Genomic DNA, 23,774 nt, shown 5'->3' with positions numbered 1-23,774 from the left:
CAAGAAAAAAATGACTCAGCAGCTCAGTAATTAGGGCCTCACCTGCAATGTAAAAGAGCCAAGTTGAAGTCTCTGTTCCAAAGGCTGTAGCAGGGAGGAGATTCCCTCCCTCATAGTCTAGTACCCTATAAACTGAGGGCTCAGATCTTGGGGCTCCAAGTAGCCTGCCTAAATCCATCACTGACTGAATTCCCTGTGTTGGAACCTAGAACCAGCACATCGGTCACTTGCTCACGTGGGGATTTTTTTTAGCCTCTGGTTGAGTTGAGAGCCAAGATTTCTCAGGAGCCTCTTGAAGGGGAATCTTTGGAAGATTCATAGAGTCAGAGACCAGAAGGGACAATTAGATTATATAGTTTGATCTGCTGTATATAATAGGCCCCAAAGTTCAACCTATTGAGCCCAATAACTTGTGTTTGACTAAAGCATATCTTCCAGAAAGGCATCTGCAGAAGATTAGTCTGCAGAAGAGAAGAATGAGGGGGGATTTGATAGCTGTTTTCAACTACCTGAAAGGGGGTTCCAAAGAGGATGGATCTAGACTGTTCTCAGTGGTGGCAGATGACAGAACAAGGAGTAATGGTCTTAAGTTGCAGTGGGGGAGGTTTAGGTTGGATATTAGGAAAAACTTTTTCACTAGGAGGGTGGTGAAGCACTGGAATGGATTACCTAAGGAGGCGGTGGAATCTCCTTCCTTAGAGGTTTTTAAGGTCAGGCTTGACAAAGCCCTGGCTGGGATGATTTAGATGGGGATTGGTCCTGCTTTGAGCAGGGGGTTGGACTAGATGACCTCCTGAGGTCCCTTCCAACCCTGATATGATATGATTCTATGATCTGGTCTTGATCTGAAGACATTAAGAGATGATGAATCTACCACTTCCCTTGGTAGTTTGTGCCAAAGGTTAATCATGCTCACTGTTAAAAATGCATGCCTTATTTCTAATTTCAATTTGTCTGTCTCCAGCTTCCAACCTTTGGTTCTTGGTATGCCTTCCTCTCCTAGGTTAAAAAAAGCCTTTAGTACTGGCTATTTTCTCCCCCTGAAGGTATATACACTATAATCAAGTCACCTCTAAATCTTCAGATTGAGCTTGTTAAGTCTCGCACTGTAAGGCATTTTTTCTACTCCTCAAATCATTTTTATGGCTCTTTTTTGCACCCTCTCCAATTTTTCACAATTTGAACACGTGAACACCAGAAATGTACACAGTATTCCAGTATGGGAGCTCACCAATGCCTTGTACAGAGGCAAAATCACCTGTCTACTCCTACTGCCTTGTTTATACATCCAAGGATTGCATTGCCTGCCCCCCCCCCCCTTTTTTTTTGCCACAGCATCACACTGGGCACTTATGTTTAGATGCTTGACCACTATGATCCCTAAATCCTTTTCAGGGTCCCTGCTTTCCAGGACCCAGTCCCCCATTCTGTATGTATGGGCTGCATTCCTTGTTCCTAGATCTATGACTTTGCATTTGGTTGTATTAAAAGGCATTTCATATGAATGGGCCCGATTTACAAAATGACCCACATTGCTCTGTATATTTTGCATCCTCTGCAGTGTGTGTGGCTTTGTTTTAGTTATAATGTTGCCAGCTACACTAATCAGATCAACCCAAGAGAGTCTGAAAAACTGCCCAATGTCTTGACCACTGAATGGTCAGTCAGTCCAGACAATCATTCCTTCAATCAATGGTAAATATAAACAAACACTCCCACTGACTCTTAGAGCTTTGAAGCTGCCTAACATCCACTCCCATTAGCAGCTGGATTTATGGCCATGTTCCCCAAGCTGTAAAATGATGCTTATTGGAGTATTTTTGAAAACCAAAGCTCTGTATAGTAACAATGCAAATTATGGCTACCTAGATCCTGTAACCAAGCCAATTCCACAAAGCCACCAAAGACGGTGAGAATTCCATGGAAGTCATACATTTGCTTAGCTAGTATTTGACTAATCTCCATAACAATGATTAGTCATTAGATTTTTTGCAAATACTTGAACTATATTGCAGCAGTGAACAATCTGCCCTATTACTTTAGGACTCACACATTGCTTGAAAACTTGATACAGTGTGTGTGGGAGGAAGGGGAATGCCAAGCAAGGGAAATGTCTTTCTCCTCCTGCAGTTACTGAATTTCCCCTGAAAAGGGGTGTAAATACCATTTCCTCACTCAGTGAAGCAGCTCGGCATTACTGCCTGCTATGGTGTTACCATTAACTGCTTACATTTCTTAAATCCAGTATATTTAAGGGTCAGTAGATAAAGGGGAAATGCTATTTCAGAACCCATCATAAAAACAGACAGCTGCAGAATGCAATGGAGCTCATTGATTTGTATGGGCTTCATAAGGCCAGGTGCAGCGGGTAAACAATTTGCTGCATGTGAAACTATTGGCTCAATTTACCTACCTGGTCTGAGGACGTTGTTCAGCACTTTTTCCAGACAAAGCATGTGTTCTCTAAACAAAGATCCCATTAACAGTACAAGGCGAGGAGCTGCCTGAATTTCTTGGCTTTCTACTGCAATTGAGGACAATCAAAGAAACCTGATTAATAGTTATATTTATCATAATGCCCCTAAATTGTGCAAGGCTCTTTGCAGACTATCAAAATATTTTGGGCCTAGTTCAAAGGGGGCAGCCAGGGAATTCCCTGGTGGTGTAAAGCCCGTGGAGCTGGCTCTATGCCACCTGATCTGCAACCCAAAATAGGCTGGCAGAAGATGGTGGAGCTAAAGCACACGCTCCTCTGACAGTTCCCAGTTGGTGAAACTGTCCCTAGGGGACCACTGTAGCTATAGTAACTTAAAGCAACACTTAGCCTGCTCTAACGTGCGCTGGGGGCCAGGAATCAGAGGAGATGGGGCCAGGGATCAGACAAGAGGATGGATGGCTTAGATTCACCTTTCTACACCAATATACCATGGATCCTTGCTCCACATTCAACATAGCTAGACCTGGCGTGCTGGCCCATCATCACCTTTGCCAAGGGCTGGACTTAGGGAAAATGGCACCCTGAGTGAACTTGTATTTTGGCACTCCTGACCCCCATAGACACAGTGCCCCTCATTGCCCCTAGACCCTGTGGGTGCCCCCCAACCCCTGTGGGCTTCCTAGGCTCCCAACCCCCACTTCACCCCAACCCCTGCACTCCCCCCCTTTGCCCCAACCACTACCCCCACTTCTTCCCCAAAAACCTGCACTATTCCTCTTCACCCCCAACTCCTGCACTCCCCACCTGCACCCCTAATCCCTGCCCCCTCCTATGCTCCTAACCCCTGCACCCCCCCTCCTTCCTATGTGGGAAAATTGACCTGGCTGCACAGAGCACCTGGCATTGCTGCTTGGTCCCCCATGAAATGTTGCTCCTCCACACCTCTCTAGGAGGCTGTGTGTGTGTGTGCGGGGGGGGGGGGGGAAGTGAGGAGCAATGTCAGGGCTCCCTGCATCCAGAACATTTTCCTCACCTGAGCTGCATAAAGACAGGGCAGGAGAGCAGCAGCTCCTGATGCCTCTCAGCACAGCCCAGGTGGGAAAGTGACCTGGATGCATGGAGCGCTTGGTGTTGCTCCTTGCTCCTCCCCTCACAGCCCCCTAGGGGGGCACAGAGGAACATGGGAGGGGGGTGAGCAGTATCTGTGTGTCACTGCTTGCCCCCATCTATGTTCCTCCGCTGGAAGGAAGCAGGGAGAAATCTGGGAGCCCCCTCCCCATGTGGCACTCCCCAGGGAGCAGTTTCTGACACTATATTGGCAGCGCACACCTCTGATCTGCTGTATGGTGCCCCGTTGACTACCGGGTGGCCGCTCCGGTGGCCCACCCCTAAGTCTGGCCCTGCCTTTGCCTTTAAGATCTTGCAAGCTAATTTCAGATGTGACACGCTAAATGGGGATAACAAAGAGAAGGGAGGGACTGGGGAAAGAGAGAGAAAGAGTTATAGCAATGATGATGCTATGGCTTAATGTAGACATACCTAGGCGGCTCAATCCATTTTTGAAAAATAATTATCAGCGTCAACTCACTTTTTGTGGTGCGGAAGAGAGTGTTAAGGAGAGACCCGAATATGGGGAGGAGCATGGGACAGGCCAGATTTGGGAAGAGCGTTCCATGCTTCATGTGCAGTGTGGGGGAAAAAGCGTGGCGCTGGAGATGGCTGGGAAGAGAGAATAAAAAGGGCGTCCAGGTTGCTATCTCTGGCTGAACAGAGGGTGACGGGGCAGGAGACAACGATAGGTTGCACAGCTTTAAATCAAGACTGGATGTCTTTCCAGAAGATGTGCTAGAGCGCAAACAGAAGTTATGGTCTTGGTGCAGAAATTATTGGATGAGGTTCTCTGGCCTGTGATATGCAGGCGATCAGACTAGATGATGATCATAATGGTCCCTTTTTGGCCTTAAAAACCTATGCCTCTTTGTGGACAGAGACAGCGTAAAGGAGTGATGGGGCACTGATAAATCAAGCCTTTCCAGCATGGGCTGCAGGCTGAGGCAGGGTGAAATCAATCTGAGGGTGCTAAAAAAAGCAACCAAAAAGCAAAGACGCCCTGAGAAAAACATGCATTACTTAAAATATTTTAACTAAGGGATTCTGCTATCTCACTGGGTTGGAGCTTTTCTTAGCCCTTCTTTCACTTGTCTGTCTTCTTTCCTTTATTTTATGTGGTTATTGTCTCAGCACATAAACCACTGAATCAACAGGGCGGACATTATTTTCTCTGCCTGCCCTGGACCAACTTCTTGCTGAGCTTAAGAAGAAGCCCTGGAATCGCTTATGATGGGAGGTCAAACGAAATGAAAGTGACCTCCCCACTTTGCTGTGGCAGCTGAATTCCACTCTGGGTGGAATAATAAAAAACAAAGTAGCGTAAGGAGGAATAAATAAATTGACGTGTAAGGGAGAGAAAAGAATTAAAACTTAATTGCCCAAAGCTCAGCGTAAAGCTTCTGATTTAATTTGATCAAACTTATTAGACCATTGAGCAACAACAAAAGCCAGTGTAAAAGACCAGCTTAGTGAATTGTGCAACACAAAAATCTGAACTAAGAAAAAATATCTGCACTCGTTAGCCAAGAGGTGTTTGCAGTGGGCTCCATGGCAGGGAGGTGTTTAACATGGAGATAAATAGAGCCTAATGCAGCATTTGTTCTGTCTGAACCTGGTCAGAAGTTGGGTTGGATTTTTAGGGTTGCACTTGGACAAATATAAGAGCCCAACAGATTGACTCACTTCTTTTAAATCACAGTAGCCTTTCCAGGTAAAGAAGATGGTCTTCTACAAATGCCTTCTCCTGGGATTATTAGTTGTAATTGCTTATTGAATGATATATAGTAGCACATGTCTCATGCTTCGTGGTTAGTGTTGTCAACTTTCTATTCATACAAATTCAAATACCCTTGCCCTTCCCCTCCTCTGAGGCCCTGCCCCCGCTCACTCCAACTCCCCTTCCCTCTGTCACTCACTCTCCCCACCCTCACTCATTCGCTTATTTTCACCGGGCTGGGGCAGGGGATTGGGAAGCGGGGAGTGAGAGCTCTGGCTGGTGGTGCAGACTCTGAGTGGGGCTGGAGATGAGGGGTTTGGGGTGCAGGAGGGGGCTCCAGGCTGGGAATGAGGGATTTGGAGGGCAGGAGGGGGATCAAGGCTGGAGCTGGGGGGAGGTGAGGGCTCTGGTGTGGGGCCAGGGATGAGGGATTTGGGGAGCAGGAGGGGGCTCCAGGCTGGGGGTGAGGGGTCTGGCTGGGGGCTCTGGGGTGGTTCCGGGGATGAGAGATTTGGGGTGCAGGAGAGTGCTCCGGGCTGGGACTCAGGGGTTCGGAGGGTGGGAGGGGGATTAGGGCTGGGGCAGGGGTTTGGGGTTTGGGAGGGGGTGTGGGCTCCAGTGGGGATGCAGGCTCTGGGGTGGGGCTGGGGTTGAGGGGTTTGGGGTGCAAGGGGGGGGGTGGGAGTGCAGGTTCCAGGTGGCACTTACCTCAAACAGCTCCCAGAAGCAGCGGCATGTCCCCCCTCCGGCTCCTACGTGGAGGCGCAGCCTGGCAGGTCAGTGTGCTTGCCTGTCCACAGGTGCCACCCCTGCAACTCTCATTGGCCATGGTTCCCAGCCAATGGGAGCTGCAGAGCTGCTGCTTGGGGCGGGAGCAGTGTGCGGAGCCCCCTGGCTTCCCCTACACATAGGAGCTAGAGGGGGGACATGCCGCTGCTTCCGGGAGCTATGTGGAGCCACGGAAGGCAGAGAGCCTGCCTTAGCCCTGCTGCGCCACTGACCAGACTTTTAACAGCCCAGTCTGCAGTGCTGACCAGAGCCACCAGGGTCCCTTTTCGATCAGGTGTTCCGGTCGGAAACCGGACAACTGGCAACCCTATTCTTAGTACTTCACCAAACCAAGAATGAATGCTGCAACTCCTGAAAATTCAGTTCTTCTGTGATACCCACAGTAAGGGAGTCAATTGTTTTCCTAGGGCACCGTTTTACATTTGCACATTAAAACAATAAGCCAAGACATGCCCATTCCATACACTAAACAGCAATGTGATCATATTGGCTTTACTCTGGTCCATCCTGAACCGGGTCTATAGTTTGTTACCTTCACTACTTGTGTTGTGTCTAATTTTAGATTGGAAGCTCTTTTGGAAGGGGCTGGGTCTTTCTATGTCGTGTGTGAAGTGCTTAGCACATTTCTGAGTGCTGCAAAATAACAAAAGAATAAGAATGCATCTTACAGGCCTGGATATTGAAAATTCTACCGGTCCTGCAGCCGAGAGGCATCTTTCTAATAAGAACTAAGGGTCTGTCGATGGTGCAGTCAGGAAGTGTGACTGCAGCACATCTAGCCAGATCAAAGTTAGCTTGAGTAACAATAGTAGTAAAATTGCAGTGGCACGGGCAGTGGCTGCTCAAGTATGTGGGAAGGTGGTGGGTAGGCCATGCAGCCTCCTGTGTTGCTTTGGCTACACTGCTATTGTTACTTGAACTGGCTGGTGTTATTCCATGTAGTTCATTTGTGTGATGGGACGTCCTCGCCAGGATGGATGGAAATTTAAGGCATCAAAACTTTCCAGTTGTGACTCTGAATCTGTCATTTTTTTCATTCCTGTCTTTGAAGAGCTAATGATACTAAAGAGCAGTTTAATAAACACAGGCTCAATACTTACTTTGTGCATCTTTTCTGCTTACACAGCCCACCAGCAAATGGTTGCAGATCAACCTCATTGGAGAAGGACCTAGAAGCAGTGAGCCCCACTCTTTGTTGCAGACTTTTGTTTCCACCTATGCAGGTATTACTCATAAAAAGGCTGCAATTCCAGTACATATTTTGATAGTTCTAGTGCTACTGAATGAAGCAGAGAGTTATGCAATATTTTGGGTTACTAATTCTAATTTTATAGTTTACTTTTAAAAATCCTCCCTGTGATATGGATGCTCCCTGGATTGTTTTGATTAAAACCAGTCCTGGGAAGGGCAAGAATATACAGACGATGCTCATCTGACATACATCAACTGATAGTTCTTAATTCAGACATAAGTTATTCTTTAAAAAGATTGTTTCTAAAAAGAGCCCAAACCCATGTCTGGTGCCAATCCATTAACTACAATCAAGTTGCACTATGGATAAATTTAGTTCACCTGCAGCAGTAAAAAGAGAGCTTTCTGTGAGAATCTGTTATCAGCCCTGGCTTGAAGTTAAGTCTGTAATTGTATTGAAGTTAGGTTGTTCAACGATCCTGGAAAAGACAAGAAGTGGTCCTATTCCATGACTGGGACTCCTCGGCTGCTAATAATAATATTCGGAGGACTGCCCTTTTTGCTAGGCACTAGTGTTTGTTTGACCCTGTTTGTTTTTTAATTATTATTTGTAAATATAAAGAATGAAATATGTTTGGTCAAAAGAATTCTGGAATTGCATTGATTGGACAAAGTTATTCAAAAGGTTAACACAATCCAATCTGTAAAAGATTTAAATTCATTTACTTTGAAATATGATGCAGGTGCTTTGTGCACAAAACTACATTAAATCAGCCCTAGGGGGCTCCCTTTATTATTCCTCAAGTATAGTAAAAATAGAAAATTAAAAATACATTAATCTTAACAATTGACTAGAGAGGCTGTTCTTTGAATGTGTACAATGATCCATGCAAGCCAGAGTCAATTTGCTGTGTGTTTTGCTGCTTATAGAAGTTGAGGAGAATGAGAATTAGAATAAGAATTTTCTTACATTATAGCTACACATTTTGCCCTAAATAGCCATCTATTAAAATGATTCCTACTGTATGACGATGGAATTCTGATTGATCCAATATTGCAAACCCTGACTCACACAAGACGTTCCTCTGCAGTCTACTGAGACTAGCCAAGGGCCTGATCCAACTCCCATTGAAGTTAATGAAGTTAATTCCACTGAGTGGGAGCTACCGGTAGATCAGGGAGCACCAAGGATTGCTCCCGTGAATAACAGTTTTCAGGACCAGACCCTATGTAAATGCAAAATCATAAAGGGCCCAATTCTGCATTCCTTGCATGCTCAAATTTCACCTTTAGCTCACTGAAGGTCTGGAGTTTGCTGGGATTGGGGCCCAGGAGTATGAAGGTTTAAAAGCTTGGTATAGTCAGGGCAATGCAGATTCCATGTTTGTTCTTGTACAGATACAGTAGTAGTCACTTGATTCAAATCACTACCATGATTCTCACTCAACACGCGCTAGTGCCAGTCTGGGTGACGGTCTGGCAGCAGTTCCATTATGAAACCTGCTAGTCAGCACTTTATAACGTAGGCATTAAAAAACAGAGCAGTTTGAGGCTAGCACTCAACAAAAGTTCTGATCAGGAAAACAAACACTTTTAAAAAGAGCCCTTTGGCTACAAGCCCATTTTAGAAACATTGTTTAGCCAATAAAACTGAGTTTGGAGTTAAACCGTACACGTGCTGTTAGCACAGTTCTCAGCTAGAACAGGTTGGCAATTTCCCAACAAACTGGTTTTTCACTGGAAAATGCTGATTTGTGAAAAGGTTTCACTTTTGATGAATTTCTACCGAAACCTGCCTGGTTTCCTGACAGCTCTCTAAGAGGGCTGCTAGGCAGCCTGTACTACCAGGGTCTGTGACTCCAAGACAGCCCTGCCATCAGACTGCCTGGGGGCTGGGAACCACTGGGGCTTCCAGGTGCCCTACCTTGCAGCCAGGAGCTTGGTAGCTCGGGAAGCCAAGGCTCTCAGGGCTTCTAGACTCCCTGCTCTGTGACGGGAACTTCTCTGATTCCCAGGAAGCCTTTGGGCTGCCCCTGACTCCCTGGCTGCCCCTAATTCTGGGCAACTTCTTGGGCTGCCTCTGACTCTGGCCTGGGGAGTCCCTCAGTGTTGGGCAGCATGCAGAGTCCCTGGGAGTTGGGGCAGCCTGCTGCTCCATTTCACTTCCGAAAAATTAAATCAAAACATTTTGATTTTTCCAAAATAAATGTTCCTTTGGAATTTCCCTTCCATGGAAAACTGTGAAGGTCGACCAGCTCTACTTTTGACCTGCCAAGACCCAAATGTGGGACCCAGGTTTTGACAAACACCCAGAAAGAGGGCTCCACAAAAGCAAGCCATGCATTGGCTTTACATCCTCGGAGATTCCTTCCTTTCATGTCGATAATTCTTTCTGTGCCTTCAGTTTATGTTAGTGCTGTAAACCTTTTTCATAATATCAAGTAAAAAGAGTGTAGGCCCTGCTATTACAATTGTTTGTGTGTGAGCCCAGCAGTCCACCCATCAGGCAAGAAATAACAGGACTGAGACCCAAATTTGTGTGGAACACCAGGAACTTTGGGTCTACAAACTGAGTGATGTCCCACAGAATGAGATACAGCTGAGAGGTGAGAGGCAGTGCACTGATAACAGAAGTCACACATTTCATTAAAAAAGCAACAGCCCTCATGTCTCTGCAGCTGTGCCCTGCTGCTGAGCTTAAAATGCTCTTCTGCATTTATGGTCAGCTAGTTCTGCTGTGTTTTAACACAGCTTTGGGCCTAGCCAGGCATAGGGAGGGAATACATTTAAGAGTCTGGAATAGGAAGCAGGAATAATGAGGATTTGTGGCGTTGTGCAAAGTCCTGTGCTCTAAGTTGCCCAAGGTAAAAAAAAAAAGCCCAACTCAGCCGGTTCCATAAAATTGTTTATGAAAAGTCAGCAAAAGTTGGAGACAAACAGATTGGTACAAACTGGTTTGTTTAAGTTAAAAGAATTATGATAAGAGATTTTCAAGGCTTTTGGTAAAGTCATAGTTGGCATAACAATAAACTAAAAGACTCCAGGAATGAGAGGAAATATTGAAAGTTGAAACCACTGAAATGTGTTTTGATTGGTTAATTTTAATTGGATGTTGTTTATGTCAGGGTTGCTGATGGGAAAGTCAAGTCACATGGTCTGGAAGACACAAGCTTTACCATCATGGTTGCCAACCCCACTATCTCCTGGGACACTGGGATCCATCTTGACACCTTTGGACCTTCATCGTCCTGATCCTGAAAGGCATCCTGACCAGCCCAGGCCAGAGGGGGAAACAGATATCATCACCACCTCCAACAGCATCAGCTACCTCCTGAATACCACCTGGGATGTGAGCTTTAGGTCATGAACCCTTCCCTGGTGTCATTTTCCTTTATCACCTTCTTTCTTCTCTTTCCTGTCTCCTTTTGTCTCTGTCCAATAAGAATTAGGCTTAGCAGGCCAACACAACCTTTGCAGCACTGCTGTAAGCCAGTGACCAGAAAGACAGTTACAAGTAATGCCTCATACATCTCAGTGCTGGTACCAGTTTGCCAGGTCTCAGAGACCGTGTGCTGTTTCTTCAGCAGTGAGGTTGCAAGTTAAAGAAAGCATCAGACAAAAGCTGCATTTTCTACCATTGCTAGACTTTTCCTCTCCCCTTCTGTGTAGGTTTGGCTTTTTTTCCCTTAAAGGAAACAGAATCAAACTCCAACAACAGTCGGTCTGGATCATCTAAACTAACCATTCCTTCTCCCCCTCCCGCCCCCAAAAGGAACAAATTAAACTCCAACAACAATCGCGCCAGACCATCTAAGCTAACTGTTCCTTCTGTACCCCTCCCCTCACCCACGGAACATTTAAGACTCTATAACACCAGCTAAAAAGAATGGCGGACAGGGGTTTTGCCTATAAAAACAGCTATTTCAGAAAAGATTTCAAAGATTTTGAATGGCGGTTGTTACAGTGGAAATAAGCCACTTATAACTTGACACAAAAATCCAGGACACACTAACTGTGCTGTGGGGTAACAGTGAAAAAGTGTTCCGTTCACATCTTATCATTTTTGGGCCCAGGGACCTCTTTATCAGCAAAACAGTGAACAGAGGGGCAAAAAATTGCTAGGCTGTTATTTGTGTATATACCGTAATCAAAAATATCATTGACGTCTGTTGGAATTTTGTTTCTTAAATCTGTTTCAAGTAGAACCACCCGGAGTGCCTCTAACATTAATTGTCTTAAAACAGTGGAGTCAATAAAATGTTGATGGCAAAGCAACATACTCTTGATCCAGATCAATAATATAGTAAAATTGCCCTTTGGTACTACATGTCTCTCATGGAAAATTCCAGGAAAATAAGAGCTAAACTGCTGAACCGGCAATGAACTACACAATAATGTAGTTTACATTGATGTTATCCCACTGTCCTTGAGACACGGTGACGGAAGATTGGGGCTGACTGTGCTCTATTAACTAAGTACTCAAACAAGTAAAGCCAAAGGACATCTGATAAAGCAGTGTGTCAGTCCTGAGCTTTGACACTCAGAGGTGCTGGCATGCTGGGTTAATTATTTGTAAACTGTTCTGTTGCACCCATGTGAGAAACAGAGATTAAATTACAAGTTATCCTAGAAGCTCTTTCAATGGCCAGAACGTTTCCATATTTTACTAAAAGATTCAGAGTTCTTGCCTTAGGATCCAGGCCCAGGAAGTCAGTGGGAGTTGTGGATGCTCCATGCTTCTCAAGTTCAGATCTTAACTTTCCAAAACAGGACCATTAAGTTTCTGTTAGAGTCAGGGCTGGCTCTAGCGTTTTTGCTGCCCCAAGCACCAAAAAAAAAAAAAAAAAAAAAAAAAAAAGCCGCGATCGGTGGCAATTTGGTGGCAGGTCCTTCGCTCCGAGACAGAGTGATGGCCCCACCGCCGAATTGCCGCTGAACGGCCGGACGCGCCGCCCCCCCCCCCTTCATTGGCCGCCCCATGCACCTGCTTGCTACGCTGGTGCCTGGAGCCGGCCCTAGTTGGAGTCAGTAATAAAAGGTCAATCACTGGCTCACAGAAGGGCCAACTTATACAGGCATTATGACTATTTGTGTGAATAATAACATCATGGTTTGGAGGTAGTAGGGACCAGCCTGAGAAGGGGTTTTGCTGCACACAGAGTTTATCAATACTTTGAAAAACGAACCACAGGCCTGGTCTACACTAGTCTGTTATTTCGGAATTAGCTGAGTTAATTCAGAAAAAAAAAAAAGATTCTGTCCACATGACCAAACTGGTTTTTTTCTGTTTAAAGGGCTCTTTAATCCGATTTCTGTACTCCACCTCGGCAAGTGGAGTAGCGCTTAAATCGAGATTGCAATCCTGGGTTAAAGGTATCGTGGACACAATTCGACATTATTGGCCTCCGGGAGCTATCCCAGAATGCTCCCTTGTGACTGCTCTGGACAACACGCTCAACTCCGATGCACTAGCCAGGTGGGCAGGAAAAGCCCTGGGAACTTTTGAATTTCATTTCCTATTTGGTCACCATCAGCACAGGTGACCATCAGCACAGTCCACCATCACAGGCGACCATGCAGAGTCCACCATCACAAGAGATCACGCAGTCCTGGATTCTCAGACGAGCTCCAGCATGGTTTGAACGGGAGGTACTGGATCTCATTGCATGTTGGGGAGACGAGTCTGTTATGGCAGAACTACGCTCCAAAAAAAGGAACGCAAATACGCACGCTAAAGTCTCCAGGTCCATGACGGAAAGAGGCTACTCTAGGGACACAGAGCAGTGTTGTACAAAAATCAAGGAGCTCAGGCAAGTGTACCAAAAACCCAGGGAGGCGAATGGGTGCTCTGGGTCACAGCCCCATACATTCCAACATACTCTTGATCCAGATCAATAATATAGTAAAATTGCCCTTTGGTACTACATGTCCCTCTTGGAAAATTCCAGGAAAATAAGAGATAAAGTGCTGAACCGGCAATGAACTACCCTCCCTTTTTCTCCTCCCGCAGGTGCAAATGTTTCAACGTGGCCCCTATCTACTCTGTTCCAGAGACTGGTCCAGATTAGAAGGCGGAAAAAACGAACTTGGGACGACATGTTTGCCAAGCTCATGCAGTCCTCCCGCACTGATAGGGCCCAGCTGAATGCATGGAGGTAAACAATTGTGAAGTCCCGTAAAGCATTACAGGAACACGAAAAGAGGAGGGACGCGCGCGATGAGAGCAGGCAGGACGCTATGGTCAAGCCCATGGGGGAGCAAACTGACATGTTCCGCTGTATGGTGGATCTAATGTGGGAAAGGCAGCAAGACCACAGACTGCCGCTGCAGCCCCTGTATAACCGCCCTCCCTCCTCCCCAAGTTCCATAGCCTCCTCACCCAGATGCCCAAGAACACAAGGGGGGAGGCTACGGGGCCCCACACACTCAACCCCAGAGGATCACTCAAGCAGCAGAAAGCTGGCATATACGAACTTTTGATTTGGTTTCTGGATTTGTCCTTCCCTCCTCCTCCACCCCCCCCCAACCCAATGCCCCCCTCTACCGTCTGATTTCTTTCAATGTGTTGTGCAACAAATAATAAAGAACAGTTTTTAAACAATTTTGACTTTATTTCCTTTCATATATATAGGGGGCGGGTAACTTCAAGAGAAACAAACACAACTGTCACACTGTACCCTGCCAGTCATGAAACTGGCTTTCAAAGCCTCTCTGATGCGCAGCGCACCCTGCTGCGCTCTTCTAACTGCCCTGTCGTCTGGCTGTGCGAAATTGGCCGGCAGGCGAGTTGCCTCAACCTCCCACCCTGCCATAAACGTCTCCCCTTTACTCTCACAGATATTGTGGAGCACACAACAAGCAGCAATTACAATTGGAATATTGGTTGTGCTGAGATCTAACCGAGTCAGTAAACTGCGCCAGCGCACTTTCAAATGTCCAAAAGCACATTCTACCACCATTCTGCACTTGCTCAGCCTATAGTTGAACTGCTCCTTACTACTGTCCAGGGTGCCTGTGTACGGCTTCATGAGCCATGGCATTAAGGGGTAGGCTGGGTCCCCGAGGATAACTATAAAAGCATTTCAATATCCCCAACAGTAATTTTCTGGTCTGGGAAGTAAGTGCCTTCCTGCAGCTGTTCAAACAGACCAGAGTTCCTGAAGATACGAGTGTCATGCACCTTTCCCGGCCATCCCACGTTGATGTCGGTGAAACATCCCTTGTGATCCACCAGCTTGCAGCACCATGGAAAAGTACTCCTTGCGCTTTATGTACTGGCCGCCCCGGTGTGCCGGGGCCAACATAGGGATATACGTTCCGTCTATCGCCCCGCCGCAGTTAGGGAACCCCAGCGCATTAAAGCCATCCACAATGGTCTGCACATTTCCCAAAGTCACTAGCCTTGATAGCAGCTGGTCAATGATTGTGTTGGCTACTTGTAGCACAGCAGCCCCTAGAGTAGATTTGCCCACTCCAAACTGATTCCCAACTGACCAGTAGCTGTCGGACGTTACAAGCTTCCACAGTGCTATGGTTACTTGCTTCTCAACTGTGAGGGCTGCTCTCATTTTGGTGTCTTTGCACTTCAGGGCTGGGGATAGCAAGTCACAAAGTTCCATGAAAGTGGCCCTACGCATATGAAAGTTTTACAGCCACTGGGAATCATCCCAGACCTGCAACACTATGCGGTCCCACTAGTCTGTGCTTGTTTCCCGGGTCCAGAATCGGCATTCCACGGCATGAACCTGGCCCAATGCCACCATGATCCCCCAATCGCCACATGCCGTGCTTCTGGGAACATCTGTGTCCATGTCTTCATCAATATAGTAATTGCACTGTCGTCGCTTCCTCGCCCGGTTTTGCAGGTACTGCCAGGGGTGGCATGTTTGTAGAAATTTTGGTGGTGCCCAGAACCTGCCCCCGCCCAAACTCAGCCCCCCACCTGCCCAAGGCTCTGGGAGGGAGTTTGGGTGAGGGAGGAGGTCTGGGGTGCAGGCCCTAGGCTGGGGCAGGGGATTGGGGTGCAGGGTGCAGGCTCTGGGAGGGAATTTGGGGATGGGAGGGGTGCAGAGGGATGGGGTGCAGGGGTGAGGGCTGTGGGGTGTGGCTGCAGATGAGGGGTTTGGAGAGTGGGAGGGGCTCAGGGTGAGAGTAGGGGTGTAGGGGGTGAGGGCTCTGTCTGGGGCTGGCAATGGGGGGGTTGGGGTGTGGGAGGGGTTCAGGGCGAGAGTAGGAGTGTGGGGGTGAGGGCGCTGGCTGGGACTGGGGATAAGGTGTTTGGGGGTGCTGGAAAGGCTCAGGGCTAAGGTAGAGGGTAGAGGGTGTGGTGAGGGGGTGAAAGCTCTGACTGGGAGTGTGGGTTCAGGGGTGGGGCAGGGCTCGGGATGAGTTTGGGGTGCAGGCAGGCTGCTCTGGGACAGGGGCCAGAGAGGAGGACTCCCCCCAGCTCTTTCCCTGCCAGCAGCAGCAAGCTCTGGGGGAGGAGCCCCCGTTTCCTGCCCCCCCCAGCAGCACACTGTCACTGCATGTGCTCCTAGGGCCCCTCTCAGGTCCAGGAATCTCCCTCGCCTCCCCCGTGGTGGGTGCCGGGGGGGGGGTGCTGCGTGCGCCTCCTCCCCTGCTGTTGCCCCTGACTGTAGCCTCACTGGGGGTGAGGGATGGGGCTGCCTCCTTGCCCAGCATGGGGCAGGAGCAGTGACTGCGGGCAGGGGGTCCTGTGCTGCTGGAGGGTCCTGCCAGAAAATGAAAGGGTCTGAGGGGGAAGGGCAGGCTCAGAGTCAGTCTGCCCTGGCAGTGGAGATGGGGGGCACTAGGACCCTGTGGCAGCAGTTGCTGCAGGGAGGCAGCATGGAGCTGCAGCCTGCAGCGGAGAGAGTGAGACAGTGACTCTCTGCTCTGGGCCGGGAAGGCGGGTGGGGCAGGGGAGCAAGTCAGGGCCAGGGGACACTCGGGGGAGGCATGGGGGGGGGGCAGCAGATGGGGCTGGGGGAAACTGGCCCCAAATATTGGTGGAGCTGGACTCCTGGCTCTGAATATTGCTGGTGCCCGAGCACCATGTGGGTATGGAACTCGCCACCTATGCATACTGCTGGATTAGGGTTACCATATTTCAAAAATTAAAAAAGAGGATACTCCACGGGCCCTAGCCCTGCCCCTTTCCCACCCCGGCCCCGCCCCTTTCCCACCCCCGTCCTGCCCCAACTCCGCCTTTTCCCCGCCCCTTCCCCAAAGTCCCCGCCCTAACTCCCCCTCCTCCCTCCCAGCCACACGAAAAGGGCTGCCCGAGCGCTACCGGCTTTACGGTTTGCCAGGCAGCCCCCAGACCCTGCGCCCCCGGCCAGCACTTCCCCAGCGCAGCTGGAGCCCGGGAGGGGAAGCGCCCAGCCGGGGGCGCAGGGTCTGGAGGCTGCCCAGCAAACCATGAAGCCGGTAGCACTCGGGCTTCGGGCAGCCCCTATGCCTCCGGACCCTGCGCCCCCAGCCGGGCACTTCCCCTCCCGGGCTCCAGCTGCTCTGCTCCTCCCCGGACTCAGACTTTGGCTCTGTTTAAGAGCCAAGCTGTCCGAGCCAGTGCTACCGGCTTCGGGCAGCCCCCCTTGCCTCCGGCCCCCGAGCCGCTGGCCGGGCACTTCCCTTCCCAGGCTCCAGCTGCTCTATTCCTCCCCTCTCAGACTTCGGCTCTGTTTAAGAGCCAAGTTGTCCGAGCCAGCGCTACCGGCTTCGGGCAGCCCCCCCTTGCCTCCGGACCCTGCGCCGCCGGAGCAGAGCAGCTGGAGCCGGGGAGGAGAAGTGCCCAGCCGGCGGCTGGGGGCCGGAGGCAAGGGGGTTCTGCCCAAAGCCGGTAGCGCTGGATCGGGCAGCTTGGTTCTTAAACAGAGCCGAAGTCTGAGAGGGGAGGAGCAGAGCAGCCGTGGGAGGGGAAGTGCCCGGATGGTATTTTTCACGGATATGTTCGGCTTTTTGGGAATTTCCCCCGGACGGGGGGTTGATTGCCGAAAAGCCGGACATGTCCGGGAAAAACCGGACGTATGGTAACCCTATGCTGGATAATGAGCGAGGTATTTACAATGGTCAAAACTGCAGCAGAGATCTGAGCGGGCTCCATGATTGCTGCGCTAAGGTGCCTGCACGGGTAATCCTGGAAAAAGGGCGTGAAATGTAGATAGGGTGACCAGATGTCCCGATTTTATAGGGACAGTCCCGATTTTTGGGTCTTTTTCTTATATAGGCTCCTATTACCCCCCACCCCCCATCCCTATTTTTCACATTTGCTGTCTGGTCACCCTAAATGTAGAAGAGCTGTTCGGTTTAAGATGGCCGATAAAAGGCAGTAAATGGTTGACCTCTGTAGCTTTCATGGGGTCAGGAAGCTCGCTAGAGCTGCAAGAGCAGGAGAGCAGAGTTTGCGGTGGAAGCGTGAGCAGAGTTTGTGGCGGAAGCTGTGCGGCTCAGTTCACAATGGCCGAAAAACAGTGGGGAATTGTTGCCTTCTGTAGCTTGCACGCGAGCCCAGGACAGACAACATGGAAAAATTAGCTAGCAATGCAAGAGCGGGAGAGCAGAGTTTGCGGCGGAAGCTGTGCTGCTCGGTTCATGGTAGCCAAAAAAAGGTGGGAAATGGTTAGATAAAAGAGTAGATAGAAAGATGAGAGGATATGCGAGGTGGATTCATAGTACCAGGAGACAGGCGGTACACCGTACTGCACCGCCTGCTGGCAGTATGGCGTCTGCCGTCGCTTTCACGGAGGGAGGAGCGAGTGATGGCACACACCCAGAAACACCCGCAAGAATGTTTTTGCCCCATCATGCACTGGGAGCTTAACCCACAATTCCAATGGGCGGCAGGAACTGCAGGATAGCTTCCCACAGTGCACCGCTCCAACATTCGATGCTAGCCTTGGTCCTGTGGACGCACTCCGCCGAATTCACATGCCTTAGTGGGGACACACAACACCGAATGTATAAAATTGCTTCCAAAAATTCAAATAGAGTAAGTTCGAATTAATTTCGTACTGTAGACGTACCCACAGACACAAATGTAGAGCTGGAAGAGCCCTCCAGAGTCCCCCACCTGAGGGACTTTCCTTTTTGAAATACAATCTCTTCAAATTAAATATATACATACACGGTTGGTGAGATTCTGCACTGGGCCTCTGAGAAGCACATCACAGAACTCACAGCCCAAGTGGAGGGGGTGACTAAGGTAGTTTTAAGCCACCATCCCAAGTCCTGGGTTGCTGCAGGGACTGGTGAGGCCCCAGATATAACTTGTTAAGTTATGGCTGCCTCTCTGGGCTGCCTATAGATCACAGTAGTTCCTGGGATCTCCACAGTGCTGCTTGCTGCTGCCCTACCCCACCAAGTGCATGTGCTATGCTGGGGCTTGCAAAGGGTTCTGGCTGTCTTTCCAACGCTTGGATCAGGGAAATCCTCCCTATGAAACAGTCACTGTTTTTTTGGCCCCTTTATGCTGCTCCAGCCCTTTCATGCAGAATAAAGGGACCAGAGCAGGGATAAGGCTCTCACCCAGTCTGTTTCTCCTGCAAAAATAGATTTTTAATAAAGTAGTGAGTAGCTGGTTGTGACCGGGGTCCCAGTGGGGGCCAGCTATGGTCAATCAATTAGACTGATCTGCAAAGAATGGGGCAGACAATCCCCATAAAACTGATGGATATTCCAATACTTAGATTTACCAAGCCAGCATAAAACAGCTTTTTTTTTTTTTTTAACTCACTGGTTACTCAACTCCCTTAAAATGATCCAGCCTCAGGCCTCCATCCAGGTACCCACGTCAAATATGATGAACATTTCTGTAAATCTTATTTCATCATATGAAAGAAAAGGTTCTATCAATCCCAAAGGATCGGACACATTACCTCCCAGGTTATTGAATATTCCAGATCTTACCCAAATACATGCTATAGCCAATTCTTATTAACTAAATTAAAATTTATTAAAAAACAAAAGAGAGAGAGTATGGTTAAAAGATCAATATACATACAGACATGAATTCAGTTCATTGAGGTTCAGATTCACAGCAGAGATGGTGCGCTTTGTAGTTGCAAAGAGTTCTTTCAGAAATAGTTCATAGGTTATAGTCCAATGTCCAAATCTCATATTCAGGGCGTATCAACATAACTTGCGACTCAAATGTCCCTTGATGAAGCAGATCTGAGATGACAGAATCAGGACTCAAGGATCTTTTATACAATTTCATGTCTTTTGACAAGTTGGAATTCCTCAGGGAACAAAAGGTAATTACCATGACTTTGAGGGAGGTCCATCACTGGTATTTAGCTATACGAATTAACATACGGCCATTTGCTTGTTCCTCCACCATTCACAGTACATTTCAAAGAGAGATGTAAACTGAGATATCCTATGTTTACAATTCATTTAAATGCTAGGATGTTCTTTTGACCTCTGAATTATCAGAATACAGCATAGACAGGGACTGTTGGTTACATTGTCCACCCTACCCATATATATGTAAATACACAAAAACACAAACATTATCTCCCCATGTGTCTTTTGAGGGTTATTTATTTTGCAGGACGTTTAACCCTTTCTAGCCATGCATCACACTGGTGTATTGGCAATGTATAAAAATCTCCAGACACAGAATCAGCATCACCTTTTCTTCCCAGGGTTGTTTGTTTGGTATTATCACTCACTATTTGTTTTACAATAGGCACACAGAGACTGCAGTCACACCTGCTAGAATTAGCAAACCTTGCATTCAGGGAGTGCTGGTTTGTTGCTGGGTTGCTTGCCACAGGAAGTGCAGTGACTCAAAAGGGGCAGGAAGGAACTGGGAGATGATGGAGCCATAACTCCCCTTGCCCCACACACTAGCCAGTAGTGCTGCTTGGCCATGCTGGGGTGAAGCATGCTGCACCTTCGAGGTGCAATAGAGTGTAGGCTCTCTATGGAGTTCTGGGACGCCTCTCTGCAGCAAAATCTCTTTGGTGTTTTCCATAGGTTAGTGCAGCTTTGCATGGTCTGCAATGTAGACCTGTGCCTGAATGGCATGATCTGGCTGTGCATTTGGCCAAGGTGTCCTCTCCACTTCCTCAGGGATGAAAATCTTGTGGATTTTCAGCTGGCATTGTGCCACCTCTGCAACAGCATTCCCTGCAGAAACCTTTCACGAGGTTATGGATCTGTCTAGAGAATGGGCACACCTGAGCAGGAGAGGCTGGAAGGATACCCATGACCCAGACCCCCATCAATCCCATTAGGCTTTGCAACATAGAATGATAATACAAACCAGGTCAACATCGACTTTGCTATGGAACCTAACTAAGGAGGGACTTCAGGGGCTGTAGCCAGAAGGTATCACTTGGCATTGCAGCTAGACTGGTGCTGTGCACTAGGGAGTCAAATTGGGTAGGGGGCAGTGGGCCCCAGTGTCGTTGCAGAGGCACTGAGCTGCAAAGGATTACACAGATTGTGGGAGGATCCCTGGGTTTCCAATACATAAATAACGGCTGCGGTACATTTGGTGAGAACACTGCAGGGAAAACTAATGTGCAGAGTCAGAATAATCCAGTTGAAACTGCATTTGAGGCTGGGTGTGGTTTTCCTGGCTAGAGTACAATCAGCCAGTCACCTCAGTGAAGTCTTTCTTATAGCCTGTTACTCACACAAAGAATCAGTTATGACTTATCAGCTACAGATAAGCTGGTAATTACCATACTACTTCCAGAGAAAAGGTGCAGACCAAAGGGCCGGGAAGGCTCAATGAAGGCAGACCCTTCAATCCTGGTGAGTGAGTACGGTGCAGAACTCAGGCCTGGTCTACACTACAAAGTTAGGCCAACATAAGCAGTCTTGCGTCAACCTAGTTGTCCATGGGTCTCCATTTAAAATTGTCTCCAAACCATGTAAATGCCTTGTTATGCCAACATAGCAACACCACCTCCCCGAGCGGCGTTGAACCAGGGTCAATGTATGTAGGTTGATGCAGCACAAATGTAGACATTGCGTTACCTATATGGACCCTAACAGTATTCCAGCTGCTGTCCCACAATGCCAGACACACACTGCTTTGGACACAATTGTTAATTTCACTGGCCAGGGGTCACATAGACTGGAAGCCTCCCCTCCCTGACTTTAAAACCTTGCAAATTTTTAAATGGCTTTTCCTGGTTCTCCAGGTGAGCGAGCCCACCTAGCTGCTTTCCATTGTTGTGTGCAACTGCCCAGCTGACCATGCTGGCTACACGCTCCAGACGTGCTCCTGCCTGGAACTGACAGGAGATATTGGATCTCCTGGGCCTGTGGGGAGAAGAGGCTGGGCAGGCACAGCTCCGAACCTGCCATAGAAACATCAACATCTATGCGCAGATTGCTCAGAGATGCTGGAGAAGAAGTACGACCAGGGGCGTCTGTATGTATTTTGTCGCCCCAAGCACGGCAGTCAGGCGGCTTTCGGCGGTGCGCCTGCGGGAGGTCTGGCTGGTAACGCGGATTTGGCAGCATGCCTGCGGGAGGTCCGCCGGTCCTGCGGCTTTGGTGTACCCGCTGCCGAATTGCCACCGAAGCCGCGGGACTGGTGGACCTCCCAAAGGCATGCCGCCGAAGGCTCCCTGACTGCCGCCTCCACAGCGACCGGCAGGCCACCCCCCGTGGTGTGCTGGTGCCTGGAGCTGCCCTTGGGTACGACAGTGACCAGGAGCAGTGCCACGTGAAAACCAAGGAGCTGTGACAGGTGTACCAGAAGGTCATGGAGGCCAACAATCGTTTGGGTGCAGAGCTGCAGACTTGTCAGGTTTACAAAGTGCCATACTTGGTGGAGACCCGACCCACCATGACCCCTGCACACCACTGTGGATACCTCCGAGGAGCCTGAGTCACAGGCTCCTTCTGTGAACAGTGATGAGGAGAAGGTGGATGAGGAAGAGGAGGAGTATGGGGGACAGACAATTGGCAGGTCCAGCTGTACTGCAAACCAGGACCTGTTTTTGACTCCACCACCCTTGGACCAATCCTTGCGGTCGAGCACAGGCGAGCGGGAAGCAGGGGAAGGAAACTTGGGTAAGTGTTTAAATACAGTTCCTATAACAACTCATGGCACCCCCGTCTTAACAGGACACAGCTATAAAATTTCCATTAAGTTACTTGTACTAGAAGAGGTAGAGGAACAACAAAGAGGTAGAGTTGTTACCTGCTTTTCATTCCCCTCTAGAGTTAGGCCGGGGAGGGGATATGCAAAGCAGTTTGTTTATATACACAGGGATGTTCCTTCAATCCTCCTGAGAGATCTCAATGCAGGTACTCTGCAATCCTTTCCTGAACGTTCCTAGGGATGGCAGCCTTTTTTCTTCCTCCTTTTTTCCTTCCCACACAATTTGCTGATCACTTCGGCAGGCACCATTGCCTTAAACAGGCTAGCGACATACAGGCCCAGGTGATTTCGGGATGCCAGCTGCAGTTGTGCTCTCTCTGCCTTTGTTACCCTCAGAAGTGAAATGTCAGCTAAAACCACTACCTGTGGAAAATGTCACCAGTATTCAGTGCCAGTGCCCTATACTCATTGTTTCATGCAACTGAGTATTTCCCTCACTCCTGGCAGGTCATACTCACCACTGCTGGTGCAGTTAGTGGCACCATGAACAAGAACTCTGAAGCAGAAGTACCAATAAGTATTTTCTTGTTTAACTCTTTTTGGGAGCAAGGGAAGGGGGTAGTTCTGAATCGGAAGTTTTGCTTTCTGTACATACTATACTGACATTGTTACCTCTGTGTGTTTCATCTATAGCTGCAGCCACTGTGGCCTTGAGGGGTACTCCCTCCACTTCAGCAGAACGACTGACCCAGATAACTAGGAGGAAAAAGAGGATATGAGAGGACATATTCTGCGAGATCCTGCAAGCCATTGCTGCATCAGACCTCAAACAGAGGGCCTGGATGGTGAATACTGCAGACTGTATGGAGAAGGAAAGACCGGAGAGGACAAAGTCCAGGAGTCCCAGCAAGAAAGGGAGAGGGAAATGCACCAGGACATAATGGAGCTTCTCTGTCAGCAAACACAGATGCTACAGACTCTTGTGGACCTCCAGGTTCAACAATCTTGGGTTTGACTGCTATTGAAGTCTGTGGAGTACTGCAGCATAGTGCCTCCCTACATCCCCAACTCAGCACTCCCCATTGCTTCAGGGCCAGTACACCTACCCTGCTACTCCACACCGGGACAACCACAGCTTCACATATACATCAGCCACGGCTCTCACAGGTCTGTGTGTGTAGCTACAGTGGACATCAATGTGCCTTTCCCTTGTTTAGTTATTAAGATTCCAAAATTCTGACATAATGTATTTGCTACTATGTTCTTCAGATTGTTTGTTTGGTGTTTCCGTAACTGAATAAAACTCTTATTTTGAAAGTGACTCACCTTTATTACTTTACAGCACATGGCATACCGTGCCTGCTGGCAGTGAACATAATGGACTTGTACACTCACAATCCACAGGGTAAGTGGCAAACAGTATATTAGTCAGAAATGTACAGCAAGCACTGGCAGGGATA

The 23,774-nt window shown here is 48.6% G+C and overlaps 1 long non-coding RNA gene across 1 annotated transcript in view; it reads right to left on the bottom strand.

Moving 5' to 3' along the window:
- LOC135975379 (uncharacterized) overlaps window positions 1-19,319 on the bottom strand; it is a 76,863-nt gene extending 57,544 nt beyond the window's left edge. The window contains exon 1 of the long non-coding RNA XR_010592385.1: window positions 19,246-19,319. This is a non-coding gene — a long non-coding RNA (uncharacterized LOC135975379). The remainder of the gene's footprint in view (window positions 1-19,245) is intronic.
- Window positions 19,320-23,774: the final 4,455 nt, after the last annotated feature.

This window comes from Chrysemys picta, chromosome 1 (assembly GCF_011386835.1).
Source record: "Chrysemys picta bellii isolate R12L10 chromosome 1, ASM1138683v2, whole genome shotgun sequence".
Taxonomy (NCBI): domain Eukaryota; kingdom Metazoa; phylum Chordata; order Testudines; family Emydidae; genus Chrysemys; species Chrysemys picta.
The sequence above is the reverse complement of the archived record's forward strand: the minus strand, read 5'-3'. Positions and strand labels throughout refer to the sequence as shown.